Source organism: Cupressus sempervirens, chromosome 8 (genome assembly GCF_028749045.1).
Source record: "Cupressus sempervirens isolate cs-2001-9-10 chromosome 8, ASM2874904v1, whole genome shotgun sequence".
In the NCBI taxonomy this organism is placed as follows: domain Eukaryota; kingdom Viridiplantae; phylum Streptophyta; class Pinopsida; order Cupressales; family Cupressaceae; genus Cupressus; species Cupressus sempervirens.
In genome coordinates, this window is record NC_143125.1 from 700133754 (window position 1) to 700148024 (window position 14271).

The following is a 14271-nucleotide window of genomic DNA, read 5'->3' on the forward strand; positions in this document are numbered from 1 at the left end:
TATTTTTCCCTAAGGCAAATTCTTACATGGTATTAGAGCTATACCAAATTCTTACAGTGTAAAAAGTTTAAGTGGTTCATGATTCACCCCCCCTCTTAGTCACTTGCTTACCATTAGATTTCCAACAATTGGTATCAAAGAAAGGATCTCCTATCAAGAGGATTAGCGAATTAGGAGTAAAAATTTGAAAAAATGGAAGTGTACAAATTAGAGAAATATATTGAGAATGACAAAATTTATCTCCACACGGCTATGGAGAAAATCAAGAAACTCAAGGAGCAACTCACTCACTCTTTGAAAAGAAGAAAAGAATTGGCTATATAGACGAATGCCAATATATACATATAAAAAATAATAGAAGATATATGAAAAGAAACAAGTTTAGAAGAAGCACATGCAACCATAGAAGATATACTAGTAAGGAGTGCTACTCTACAATAAGAAGTGATAAAATTGAAAAAGGAACAAGAAAGTCACTCACTCAGGCTATATTAAGTCATGGAACAATTGAACAATGCAATAAATGATAGATGAAGACATAAGACTATTGATAGCAAGATTAGAATAAAATACCAATGAATTCCAACAACCATCACAACATTAGGAAGATATGGAAAATCAACTAGATGATGCAAATCATGGAATCACCAATCTAGGAGAAGAAATTGATAGACTCCATAATAAACTAAGAGCTGAAATGGAACTCAATGAAGGAAGATTGAGGTCACAAGAAAGTGTGAATAAATTGTATGAAAATTTTAATAGACCTAAAGGAATAACTAGCTTAGGGTATACTAATCAAGGATAATCATCACAATAAAGAGCTTAGAAGAATAAAAGTCCTACATGCAAAAATTGTGGAAAGGTAGGTCATACATCAAATGTTTGTTTGAGCAACACTTTGTGACTCAAGTTCAAAGGTCATTATTATAATGGAAACAAATATAGACACAATAAATACACCTCAAGATAAAATTTTGAATGAATTTTTTTCACATGTCACAAGTATGGTCACAAATCTTCAATGTGTAGATCAAATCTATACATTCAACACAATGGAACTATACAAAGAGTATTTATTGGTTGGGACTACAAAACATGGGGAATATGTCATCATTGTGAAGAATATGGTCACATTTGAGTGAATTATGTAAGAGATCACTTCAAAAAAAAAAATACTAATGTGAGATGTTATGTATGCAAAAAGATAGGTCATTTGGAAAGAAACTATATGAATAGAGAGATACAACAAATTCTAGTAAAGAAAACAAAGGAAAACCCAAGGTTGAACAAATCAAGACTCAGATGAATTAGAAATGGGTATGGAAAATAGTGGAAAATACAAGGTACGATAGTAAAGCTATCATCATCCAATCCAATGAGTTGGGAAACGCATCCACATTCAACTAAGTAGTCAAGGAGATGGCTAGAATTGAAAATTCAAGAAGATACTACATCAGTTCTAGATGTGCAATAAAGATAAATGCAAACCTACATATTCAAATGAATTAGGTCAAGCAAGGGATATACATTTTAACCATGTTACAACCTAGTTGTAACCAAGCTATCTATTATCTTTGAGCAGAGTTAAGCTAGAAATCAATTCTAACCGAGTTATTTGATAATCAATTCATGTTGAGCTTATGATTCAAAGAGCTTGCCAAGTCATTCCACTTACCATTGTATGATGCATTTATGAGGCCCTAAAATTTTGAAATCTTGTATAAAGGTTAGAATTGAGGGTTTGTTCTCTCACCTTGCATTGAAAATTTAGATTGTGTAGAGAAGTTTTGTTCCCCCAAGTGATCAAGAATGATTGTTGTTGAAAGTGAAGTTCAAGAAAATGATAGCTATTGTTTCACCCTCTTCATTCATCGAGCATAATGGCATCTAGCTCCATTTCAAAACAAAATAAGGATTCTAAGATGTTGAAGAATACTATTTGCAAAGCACATACATTCAAGCTCTACACTATGATTACTGAATAGAAAGATCCATTGGGAACCCACTCAATCACTCCTCCAAAGCTAATATTGATAAAATATATTAGATAATTTTATCATTGTATGATTTAGGAGTTAGCTTCATTCATGCTAAATGAGGCATACAATGGACCATGCAAACATGGAGTGCTAAAGCCCAAGCATAAACATCTGGAAGTCAAAGGCCTCACACATGACCTATATATGCCACAAAATTTCCAAGTAAAATGTATTAGATATGTCCTTGGTTGGGTTCATGACATGTCCTTCTAGCTTGAGCAACTCATGAAGACCACCAAAAAGATGATTCACCGAGTTACATGCTACCCAATGTTGGACAAACCCAAGACTATTAAAACCTTAGTAGAGTGGGATGATAGGGGAATAAAATTGAACAATTTCATTGACATGGAGATCAAATATGGGATTCATGTCATAGCTCCAAAGCTCTATAATTCAATCAAGCTAAATAATGTTCACTGTGAGGTAGTTGACTTGGTATATAAAGTGGTGAAGAATGACTTATCTTTTAACCTTGTCGAGTTGTAATTGATCCAACTGGGTAAAGACATAGAGAGTATTGAAGAATCAAAGAAAAATGTGTGTAAGTTTGACTCTCTCTTTGTATGTTTATTTTTCAATGTGCAAAATTTCTTTCCATCTAAGGGAAGTGTGGTCTAGAGTAAGGATAGACTAGTTATTTGTTACATTAATGATTTCATAAATGAATTGGGAGAAAATTTTGGAGGTATAATGGATGTCTACTTTGAGAATTTTAAAGAAAAGATGTTGAACAGGTTTAGAATTCCTATACAATTGGTTGAACAATATGAGCAAGACATTTTCTTCCTAGTTGACTACGATAACACTCAAATTCAAGCGGTCATAACTAGGACTACATGGGTAAAATCGTTAGGATATAATGTGAACATTGATGACACCAAGGATATCATAGAGGCTTTTCTGAATAAGCCAGATGACCCCAAAGCTACATATTTTGGTACATATGAAGAAGCCAAAACTAGGATATCTCTAGAAATAAATATTCCTCAAGTTTTGAAGAGAGGAAAGAAGATGATGGAAACCATCAAGATGAAACTAGATAAGAAGGATGACCCTCTTATGATCATAGAAGGAGAAGGAGAAGATGAGGAAGAAGAAGAAGAGGAAGAAGAACCTCCAATGAAGAAGAAGAAAGTGATCAATATAATACCAAAGAAAGCTAAACCTAAGAAGGTAGCTAGCCCTTTGATCACCACTACAAGGAAGTGAAAAAGGAAATTGAAGCTTCAGGAGGATGATGAAGAAGAGGAAGAAAATAGTCATATTATTTACCTAAAGAAGCCCCCACTAACCCTTGAGTAGCAATTAAAGAGATTGAGGGAAGGAAGTGACATGATAGGATTTAAGTATATCAGATATGAATATAGAGGTAAGGAGGAGTAGCTAAAAATAGAGGATGCTTTGGTATAAAAGATGGCTAAATAGAAGTATGATCCAGATGAGCTAAAGAGCCAAGCTCCTGATGTCTTACTCAAAGTTGTAACACAAAGATGGACTAATACTATTTGTATCATCTTAAAATGGAACCACTACCATGTTAAGAGTGTTTAAACCTTTGAGTAGGTGATTTGGTGTCATGTAAAGTGCCTTGAATGGGTCTTTGGCGTAGATATCCAAAATTTTTCCCTTGATTCTGCCCCCCTTTTCACTTTCTTTCTACATTTTTCTAGCATTCTAGACTGAGATATGAAGTTTTTTGACCTTAGGGTCAAGGTCTAAATTTTATGTCAAGGTTGACCTTGACCCTGACCTAGGTCAAGGATGAACTTGATCCTAATCTAAGGTCCAAATTTCAAGGTTCCATGATTTTTAGATGTCAGGTTTTGGAAAGAATTGTTTTCCCACTTCTAGGTCAGTTGTTTTGGTCTCTAAAATGATAAACTCTTAAATTGCATTTAATCTAGGTCCATTTCTAGGGGTTAAGGTTAATTATGATTTATTTCTCTAATTTCAACCTCTCTAGAAGTTTGTACCCTTAGATCACTATATAAGGAAGTCTCTCCTCTCATTTTCTCTAATAAGAAACTAGAAGAGAAAGACTAGATTATTATATCAGACAATCCAATCAAGCATTCAACCCTTCAAGAATTCAAGCATCAAATTCATCAAGGAGATCCATTAGTAGCCATTTAAGGATTCAAGCTCTATGGAGCCCTCTTTTTAAAGATTCATCCATTTCCATTCAATCCTCTTCCTAATCCAAGATCCATTCAAGATTGGTGTTGAAGATCTAATGCCATTTATTTGAGAGATCCTACATACATTTCTACATTCATTTGGAGCATACATACTCATGGATTTAAGGATTCAAATCCTCCAAAAGGATTTAAAAATAACAAAGGTGAATCATTCTATTTGCTTTGTTTATACATATTGCAATTTTACTTATATTTGAAGGTTGATTCCAAAATGGAGATTGATAGGGTTTTTATCTAATTCATTTTTGGAGGTAAGTTTATTTTGTTTCTTCATTTCAATATTATTCATCTAGATTTATTTTTTGAATCATAAGAATCTATATGTGTGTGTAAAATATGGGTTTAGGGTCTCTTTCATATGCATTAGTTTAAACCCTATTAATCCATATTTTTCATCTCACACTATGAAAATAAAGAGGGACATTAGAGAAAAAAAATTGAAGAGTATCATGCTAAATTTCACAAAAGAAGAAATCAAGGAGGACATGAATAAGAAATAAAGCAAGTAGACTTCTAGATTCAAGGCATTTCAAACTTTGTCTAATAACATTGAAGAGGTTGATAAATCTAAAAAAAGTTGTGGAAAACCATTTTTGAAGAAAAAAAAAGATAGAAAAAGATGAAGAGATAGATGTATAGACTATAGAGGAGTTAGATATATAAATGATGGAAAATACTATGATTACCTCTTTACCATCAACTACAAGCCAAGACATTGCTTCATGAAGTGTAGAAAAAATAGAGAAGGAGAAATAAATTCCTGCATCCATCCAAGTAGCAACCGAGTAGCTGCATATGACTACCTTTGGGACAAGCTTAACTGAGAAGAAATCATATAATGATGAGGAATAGATTGAAAAAGAAAGTAAGGAAGAAACTAAGAGTCAACCAAGTGGAGAAGAGAAGAAGGATAAAGATAAAGGCAAAGAAATCATAGTTTCTTTAAGTTCCAAGGGAAAGGAAAAGGAAAAGATTCGTAATGAGATTGACCTTGATATTGAGACTGTGATTCCAAATTAGGATCAATCCAATCTATTTGTTGAATATATGGATATTTTGAGTGAACTATGGAGAAAAAGAGCATATTAGAGGAAATTGAAGGGAAAAAGGGATAGAGGAAAGGTTCTTGAAGACATAAATGACATATTTTTCAATATAATAAAATTGAAGTAAATAATAAGGCCCCTATTATTGAGAAATTAATTGATGTTGTACATAAATTCAATAAGATATAGATGGACATGACAAACTTCTGCAAAGAGTAGAAAAAAATTTGAAAATAAAGTTTTGGAGAATGTAGCAAAGAAGATTGCTATTGATCAAGTGGAATTGTCTGCTCCCATTGGTACTCTAGAGGGAGTTGTAAATAATGTTTTCTTTTTATTTAAAAAATAATGTGGTTCTATAATTTTGACCAAGGAATTAAAGGATAAACTGACTAAGATTGATGAAGACTTGAAAATAATGCAAGTTAGTTAGCACTTGACCCGAGTTCTAGCTCTAATCATTTCGTAAAAGTCAAAATTTTGATAGATTTATAGGCAGAGTTACTAAGGGAGGAAGCCATAATTTGGGAAATAGTATTAGAATTTCAAAGTATGATAATTCCTCACATGGATGTGATGTAGGAACATCTTACACATGCAAACACACTAGTTCATGGCACAAACTTCTTAGTTGTAGATCTCATGATGGAGTTATCAACTAAACTTCATATTGAACTACACATTTTGAATGTATTGCAAGAAAATTGTGATAAAAAAATATATTTAATTGTTAAATTGAATCATGATTTCCTCAACCATTTTGGTATCACCTTGTAAAGATATCTTTTAGGCATTTGCAACAAAAATAAGGGGGACAATATAATAAGTAAATAAGGGGGAAATATGTATAAAGGATAATTGCATAGAGTAGAGGAAATGTATAGAGGAATATGTACAAGTAAAATGTATATGAAGAAGATGATCACATGTACAGATAAGCAAAAACAATTTTGAAAAATCCAATATTTAATTTAGTTGTGACCAAACCACAGTTTTTAGTTCAAATTGAGTTGCAGAACCAAACACATGGAAAGGGGGAGTTTGACAAAAAAAGATTGTTTAAGAGGTTTTGGATTATTGATATAACTACACAAGATAAGTATTTTTTTGCTAATTTGAAAGGGGGATATTTTTAACCCTATGGAAAGACATATTGTCAATTAGTGATAAACCACTTAAGTTATCCAAGAAAGTCAATTAATACTGTAACCAAACTTTCCATTAGACAACATGTTTTAGTGTAGCTCGAGAAAATCAAGGATATCCAATGTAATTTGAACATCATAGTAAGCCAAGTTTTTAGTATGAACTAAGTTCATAGTTCTTGTTGAGTTCTCAATATGAACCAAGCTACAAGTTTGAGTTAGTATGATACAGTGCTACCTGAATGCCAGAGTATCATCCAAGCTCACTGTGTGGCTTGAGCATCAACATAACATCAAAGTGTATAATATGGCCCAAGCATCATCATTTGGCTAACTTAAAGGTATAATTTGGTTAATATGAAGATATCTCTTATGTGAGTTGACTTGGTATGAAGTTATTGTTTGATGGATAGATAAGGATTATAAATTAGTTTTTCTAAGATATAGATATGTAATATATGGAATACATGAAGATAATAAGTGAATATGGAGTTGATTGTATAAGCAAGCTACAAAGTAGTATAAAGGGAAAATAAGAGACATATCTATCACATATAGGTGATCATATTATTCAAAGGATCTATTTTAGCAAATAGAGTTGGAAATCAAAGAGCAACCCTTTGATTCATCCTAACAGGTGTAGAGCTCTCCCCTGATTAGGAAAATTTGATGTGGTGTGGCCTTGTGTCTTCTTCTAAACCCCAAAATAGGCTTGAGAGAGTGCTCTACACCTTTTTACAATCCTGCAAACCAAACATTAACTAGGCAATTCTTTAGAGTACTACTAGGTCTCCTAGCAAAACACAACCAAAACCTTGGAAGTTGCTTGAAATGGGAACCTATGTGTAAAAATGGGAATGGAAAGGTTCGAAAACATCCTCTAGTATCAAAGTTTTAGGTTATAATAGCCTAACCTATGCCCAAGAGCCCAAACAACAATCTTGGCTTTTAGGCCTAGTAGCCCTATTAGCCCTCCAATTGAGGAAATTGGGACTGAATTTGAAATTTCTCCAAAGGACTTGGAAAAAAGTGGATATTAAGATACCCTTTTGGATTTTTTTTTATACTCCAAGGTTTCAAACTCCTAATCAACAAGATGAGTTCCAAACCCTAAATACAACAACAATCCTAATTAAGTCTAATTGGCAAGGTTTGTGAAGGAATTCCTCACCAGACCAATTGTTAGGATTAGCCACTAGTTGAGATACTTGGATGGATCTATATGAGATAAAAATCCATCATTAGACATGATTTATCCACCCCCAAAGTTCTTCTACCACTTCAATCTCTGCTGTCCTAAACCAAAAACATAAAGATGTTTGAATCCCCACTATCCTTCTAGAATCCTATAGTAAATAAACCTAACTTTAATTTTCATAAGTGACATGGAATTTACAAGTTGGAAAAGCAAGTTAGGGCATTTTTGCAAAAAAACTACCAATGGAATGAGGGTTTTGGTGCACTCGAGAGAGATGTTTGGATATCATTTTACTTAGACCACTTCAACACTTAAAACCAATTGCATTATCTTGATAAATCATCCTAGATGTTTATCCAATCATTCGTTTTATTCTTCCAATCCATACTAGTCTATACACACACGTGTTGTAGCCTCATTATAACGAAAATAAGGAATTTTTATTGATTTTAATTGTAAAATTACATTCTCTACCTTTCACCTACCCAAAAGGGTTATATGGCTATCTTTCACCCAACCAAAAGGGTTATATGAATACCTTTTCTAATGAATCCAACTAATTTTCAAAGGTTGTGATCATTAGGAGGCCATTATTCAAAAGTTGTCAACTTTTGCAAAAGTTGCTAAGTAATTTTTGTTATAAAGTGAAAGTTTTTACAATTTATGCAAAATGCCCTCCTTAACCATACTATTGTTTGAAATATAAGAGGAGTAATAGAGGGGGGTGGGGGTGAATTAGTTACCACTAAAATATATCCCATATCCCTTAGATGTCAACTATAAAAATTCAAGCTAATAAAGCTAGTTGCTGCTGATACTCGATAAACATAGAAAATTGCTGTAGCTCGATAAATGTAGAGTGTGAATTACTTTACTAATTCTTAAGATGTTATTAGTAATTATTTGTAAGCATGAACACATGAGACACCAAAATTTAATGTGGAAACCCAATTTGGGAAAAACCACCAATGTAACTAGTTACTATTTTTCACTCTTCTGAAGTGAGCCCTATTAGGAGCCAACCCTATTAAAGGTTACAAAACACACTATTAGGTGTGACCCTGTTAAAGGATTTAATCACCCTGTTAGGAGTGGCCTTGCAAAAGGTCTTGAAACAATTCAATGGAATTTCCATCTTGTTAGAGGATTTGCAAATGCCTATTAAACCAACTTTGTTAGGTGATTTTAGATCACTGCTATAATGGTTAGAGAGTAACAATGAAATGACATAATTTTGATGCAACTAAATTGCTGATTATAGATTTCTATTCTAGTTCATACTTGATCCTTCCTAATCAAATAATACATTTTTGCACCACAAGGATATCTCCTTATGCTTCAAGTTTGCTTCCTCTTCTTATCTCTTTCAACTTATTCAACTTGCATCTTATACACACCTTGAAATCACAACTTGACCTTTTACTTATGTCTTTTAGATTATCAAGTTGGCTCAAATACAAATTAGAATAACCAATATTCATCACCTCAGTTAGATAGCATCAATAGGTAAATTAATTGAGCTTTACATGCCAAAATAAGAAAATACACTGGTAGCTGACCTAGCTTGGTAGAAACTAATTCTGAAGTGATTTCTTGTGTTAACCAATATAAACTTGGTTAATACTATGAACTTACAAAATTTCTTTGGTAACCAAGTGAACTCAGTTAACACTGGCTCTATTCAAATTTTCCTTCATTAATTGAGTGAGCTCAATTAACACTCTTTTTTGCTTAACTTCCTTTGACACTCGAGTGAGCTCAGTAGAAATTGCCTTCTACATAGAGTAAACTTAGGAATGCTCAGTAGACTAGGAAAACTATCTTTACTAACCAAGTGACGTTGACATGCACTGACTGTCAACTAATATGACATTTTTGTAACATCAAGGCAACACACAATTTATTAATTATATCCAAAAATCTCCCTCTTTGGCATTGATGGAAACACAACATGTCATAGCACAATGAAATTTTGAGAACAAGTTTCTTGCTCTTTTATTTTATGCAATTTTTTTTTCTTAACGTGTTCTCCCTTTGTTAAGGAACTGCTTAACTTCTCCCTCTACAAAATTTTAGAAAGATATGACAATAAAATTCTCCCTCTTTGACAACACATCCCAAAGAAAATTTTGATTAGTATCAATATACATTGAGTATAGATTCATCTGCAATATGTCCTTGTGAATACTGCATCAACTGATTGATCTTCACCTTGGTTCATGTTCATGCATCACTAAACTTTATTTAGTAAGCTTTAGATAGGGGAATGACCCCTAGCTTACCTCTTAGATACAAAAATACATCCTTAGATAATGGCTTGGTGAATATATCTACAATTTGTTCTTTTGTATGCACATATTCCAATTTGATTTCTTTGTCTTGAACTAATTCTCTTACAAAGTGATATTTGATAGCAATGTGCTTTGTTTTGGAATGCATCACTAGATTCTTTGATATGTTGATTGCAGTGGTGTTATCAAATACATCATTATTGGTTCTTTGATTTCAACCTTCATTCCTTCCAATAATTGTTTGAACCAAACAATGTTAGAGTAATTCACTACTGCTGCTACATATTTTGCTTCTATTGTAGATTGAGATGTGTAGTTTTTCTTCTTACTTGTCCAAGATACCAGCCTTTTACCAAGAAAGAATACTCCACTATTGGTGCTCTTTTTGTAATCAAGATTTCCTACCCAATTAGCATCAATAAATAATTTTAGGTCAAGGTTGCCTCCAAGTTTGTACCATAACCCATAGTCTTTAGTACCTTTTAGATATCTTAAGATTCTTTTTATTGCCATCATGTGGTTTTCTCTAGGTTTAACTAAGAATCTTGCCACTATCCCAATTAGTAAGGCAATGTTAGGCCTTGTATACCACATACTATAGTTTCCCAATCATTGATCTATATAAGGTCTAATCTACTTCTTTGGAGTCATCATCTTTTGTAAGCTTAAGTCTAGTACACATGGAGGTCCCAACTAGTTTTGAATTCTCCATTCCAAATTTCTTGAGTAGCTCTTTGATATACTTAGATTGAGTGATATAGATACCATTTCTATTCTACTGTATCTACAATCCAACAAAGAATTTTATTTCATCAAACATGGACATTTCAAATTCTTTATTCATTTGTTCAAAATTTTTTTTGTATAAGTCATCATTTCCTATGAATAGAATATCATCCACAAATTTTTCTATCAACACAATCTTCTTATCTGGTCCTTCCTTGATTTATAGGTTGCTGTTATCATTTGTTCTTTGAAACCCAATATGTATCAAATAGTTATGTAGTCTTTCATACTAGGCTCTAGGAGCTTGTTTAAGACCATATAGAGCTTTGTGTAATTTCCAGACCATGTCCCTTTTGTCTGGATCAAAAAAACCTTCTAGCTATTCAGTGTAGACTTCCTCATTAAGAATTCCATTTAATAATGTAGATTTAACATCCATCTAATATACTTTGAATCCTTTGTGAGCTTTATAAGTAAGTAAAGTTTCACCATAATCAATAGCTTCTTCTTGAGAATATCCTTTACATACCAACCTTGCTTTGTTTCTTGACACTTTTCCATCTTCATTTAGCTTATTTCTGAATACCCATTTTGTACCAGTTACATTTTTATCTTTGGGCCTAGGTACAAGAGTCCAAGTTTTATTCTCTTCTATCTATTCTATTTCTTCATTCATAGCCTTAATCCAACTTTCATTTTTCAATGCATCTTTAACACTTCTAGGTTCAAATTCAGCAAGTAAACATGTACCTTTTAGTTTGCTTCTTGTCATTGTTCCATATAATTTGTCTCCAATAATTTGATTAGGTGCATGAGTCCTTTTGACATATCTAGCCAATATAGGTTCTTTGACTTTTGAATGAATTGAACTATCTTCATTTTAAATTTTAACTTCTGGCTTGGATCCTTCTATTTGTGGCTCGGGTTCTTTAGACTCGATATGCACTAACTCAATAGTCTTTGAATGTGACTTAGGTCCCTATGACTCAATTTGAATTTCTTGTAACTTGGTAGATGATGAAGATTTGGAGAACTTAGGAGATGAAGTCTCCTATTTTTTAGATGTATTTGGCAATGTATCAGGTTTGTAGTAAACAAATCTTCTGTAATCTTCTAGTTCCTTTTTGCTTTCTTCTTCAGTATTTTCTACAAACTCATCAATTCTCACATGTGCACTTTCTATGATTTTTTGAGTGGATAAATTTAGACATTTGTATGCTTTACTTCTGTAGGAATATCCTAGAAATATACCTTCATCACCTTTTACATCAAATTTTTCTTTTATAGATTCTTTCAAGATATAACATTTTCTACCAAATACTTTCAAGTAACTTACATTGGGTTTGTAGCCATAACATAGTTCATAGGGAGTTTTGTTTGAGTCCTTCTTCAACTGAACTCAGTTCAAAGTATGAATTGCAATGATGATAGCTTCCTTCTAGTATTTGATAGCAACATTCTTCTCAATCATTAATGTCCTTGCACAATCCATGATGGATCTATTTCTTCTTTTAGCTATTCTATTTTTCTTAGGAGTACTAGGGGCTAATGCTTGTCTTTTGTTTCCTCTTTCAATGCAAAAATTGTTGAATTCATTTGAGATGAATTCACCACCTCTATTTGATCTTAAGCATTTTAATATTTTCCAATTTGCTTTTCTACTCTAGCAAGATGCCATTTGAATTTCTCAAAAGCTTCTGATTTTTCTTTGAGATACATAACAGTCACCATTCTAGAATAATCATAAAAAAAAAGAATGAAAAAAATTTCTCCACTATCAGTCTCTATTCCAATGGGTCCACAAAAATTAGTATGCACAATTTCTAAGACATCTTCTAACTAATAGTTTTTTCTTTTAAAATTAGTCTTTCCCATTTTACCAATTTGGCAATTCTTGCATAATCCAACATCAAGTTTCTTTAAATTAGGAAGACCTCTTACTCTTCTGAGTTTGCTAATATTGACCATATTATCAAAGTTTACATGACACAGTCTTCTGTTCCATAGCCAAATTTCTTCTATTTGAGAAATGAAACATAAACAATTACCAAGATCAAGATAAAATAGGTTACCTTTATTTTTTCCTACCTAATCCAATTAGATTTCTTTGGTTATCTAGCAGTCTTGCCTTACAATTAATGAATTCTACCTTGAATCCAATGTTGTTCAGCTATGCCACACTAAGTAAATTATGTTTTATTCCTTCAACCCAATAGGCACTATCAAATACAAGTTCATTGGTTAATGAGATTTGTTCTTCCCTTTTATGCAACAAGGTTCATTGCTTCCAAACCTTACACTACCTCCATAATAGTGTTCAAAATGGTCAAACTTAGTTTTGTCTCCAACCATATGATGAGAACATCCACTATCTATGATCCATGTGTCATTTTTGCTAACATGAGAGACAAGTGCCATCTTATCTCCTTCATCATCAGATTCATCTTTTAAAGCAATATACACTATTCATCTTCACTGTTATTAGAATCTTTAGCCATAAAACAAGTTTTCTTACCTTTTTCTTTGTAGGATTTGTGATCTTTGAGTTCCTAGTTTCCTTTGTACTTGAGGCTTTTATTTTCTTCCTTGCCTTCTTTTGTTGGACACCTAGCAACAATATGACCAATTTCTTCACAAGAAAAACATATTATAGGGATTTTACCTTTGTACTTTCCTCTACTCCTGGAATATTTCTTTGCAAGTAGAGCTTCAAAAACTTCAAGATCATTGTTTGAAATTTCTTTAGTTTCTTCCTCACTTTCTAATTGATTATCTTTTATTTTCTTGCATTTTTCTTTGAATGAGAGTTTGGCTTCAAATGCAAATTCAATATTCTAGGAAGCAGGAACATAGTTGTCAAATTTGTCTAGTTCAAAAGCTGTCAATCTTCCTACTAGGGCATCCAAACTTAACTTGTGATTTGGATCACATCTCTTTTCTTGAATAGAAGATACTCTAATTGCATAGATAGGAAGAAAAGTTTTGAGTACTTTAATTACAATAATTTCTTCTTTGCTTTCTCCTCTAGATGCTTTGATTGCACTAACATTGGCCATGATTCTTTCCACACATTTTGCAACATTTTCATCTTATCTCATCCTCATTTGATCAAAGTGTCCTCTAAGTCTTTCTACTTTGGCTCTTCTTACATTGTCATTACCTCCATGGATTTCTTTCATCTTGTTCCATATTAAAAGTAGTTTTATAGTCTTTGACTTTATCAAATTTAGTATAAATAAGAGCAGATGCAATGTCAATCATCATGATATTATGGTTCTTCTTCTCAACAATATCATCAATTGATAATGTTCTAGTGGGAGTTTTATTCTTCATCAAGATATTCACATCCTAAATCACTGATGGTAGCTAGATGAAGCCTAATAAGTCCTTCCATGCTACAAAGTTATCTTTTTTCAGCTTTGGAATCTCTCTCTTGTAAGACATCCTAATCTTTAGCTTAGGTCCTTGAGATATTCTCTGCAAGCACCAAAAGCTCTGATACCAATTGTTGGAAATATAAGAAGATTAATTGAGGGGAGAGAATTAGTTACCCCTAAAATATATCCTAGATCCCTTAGATGTCAAATATAAAAATTTAGGCACTAATAAAGCTGGTTACTGT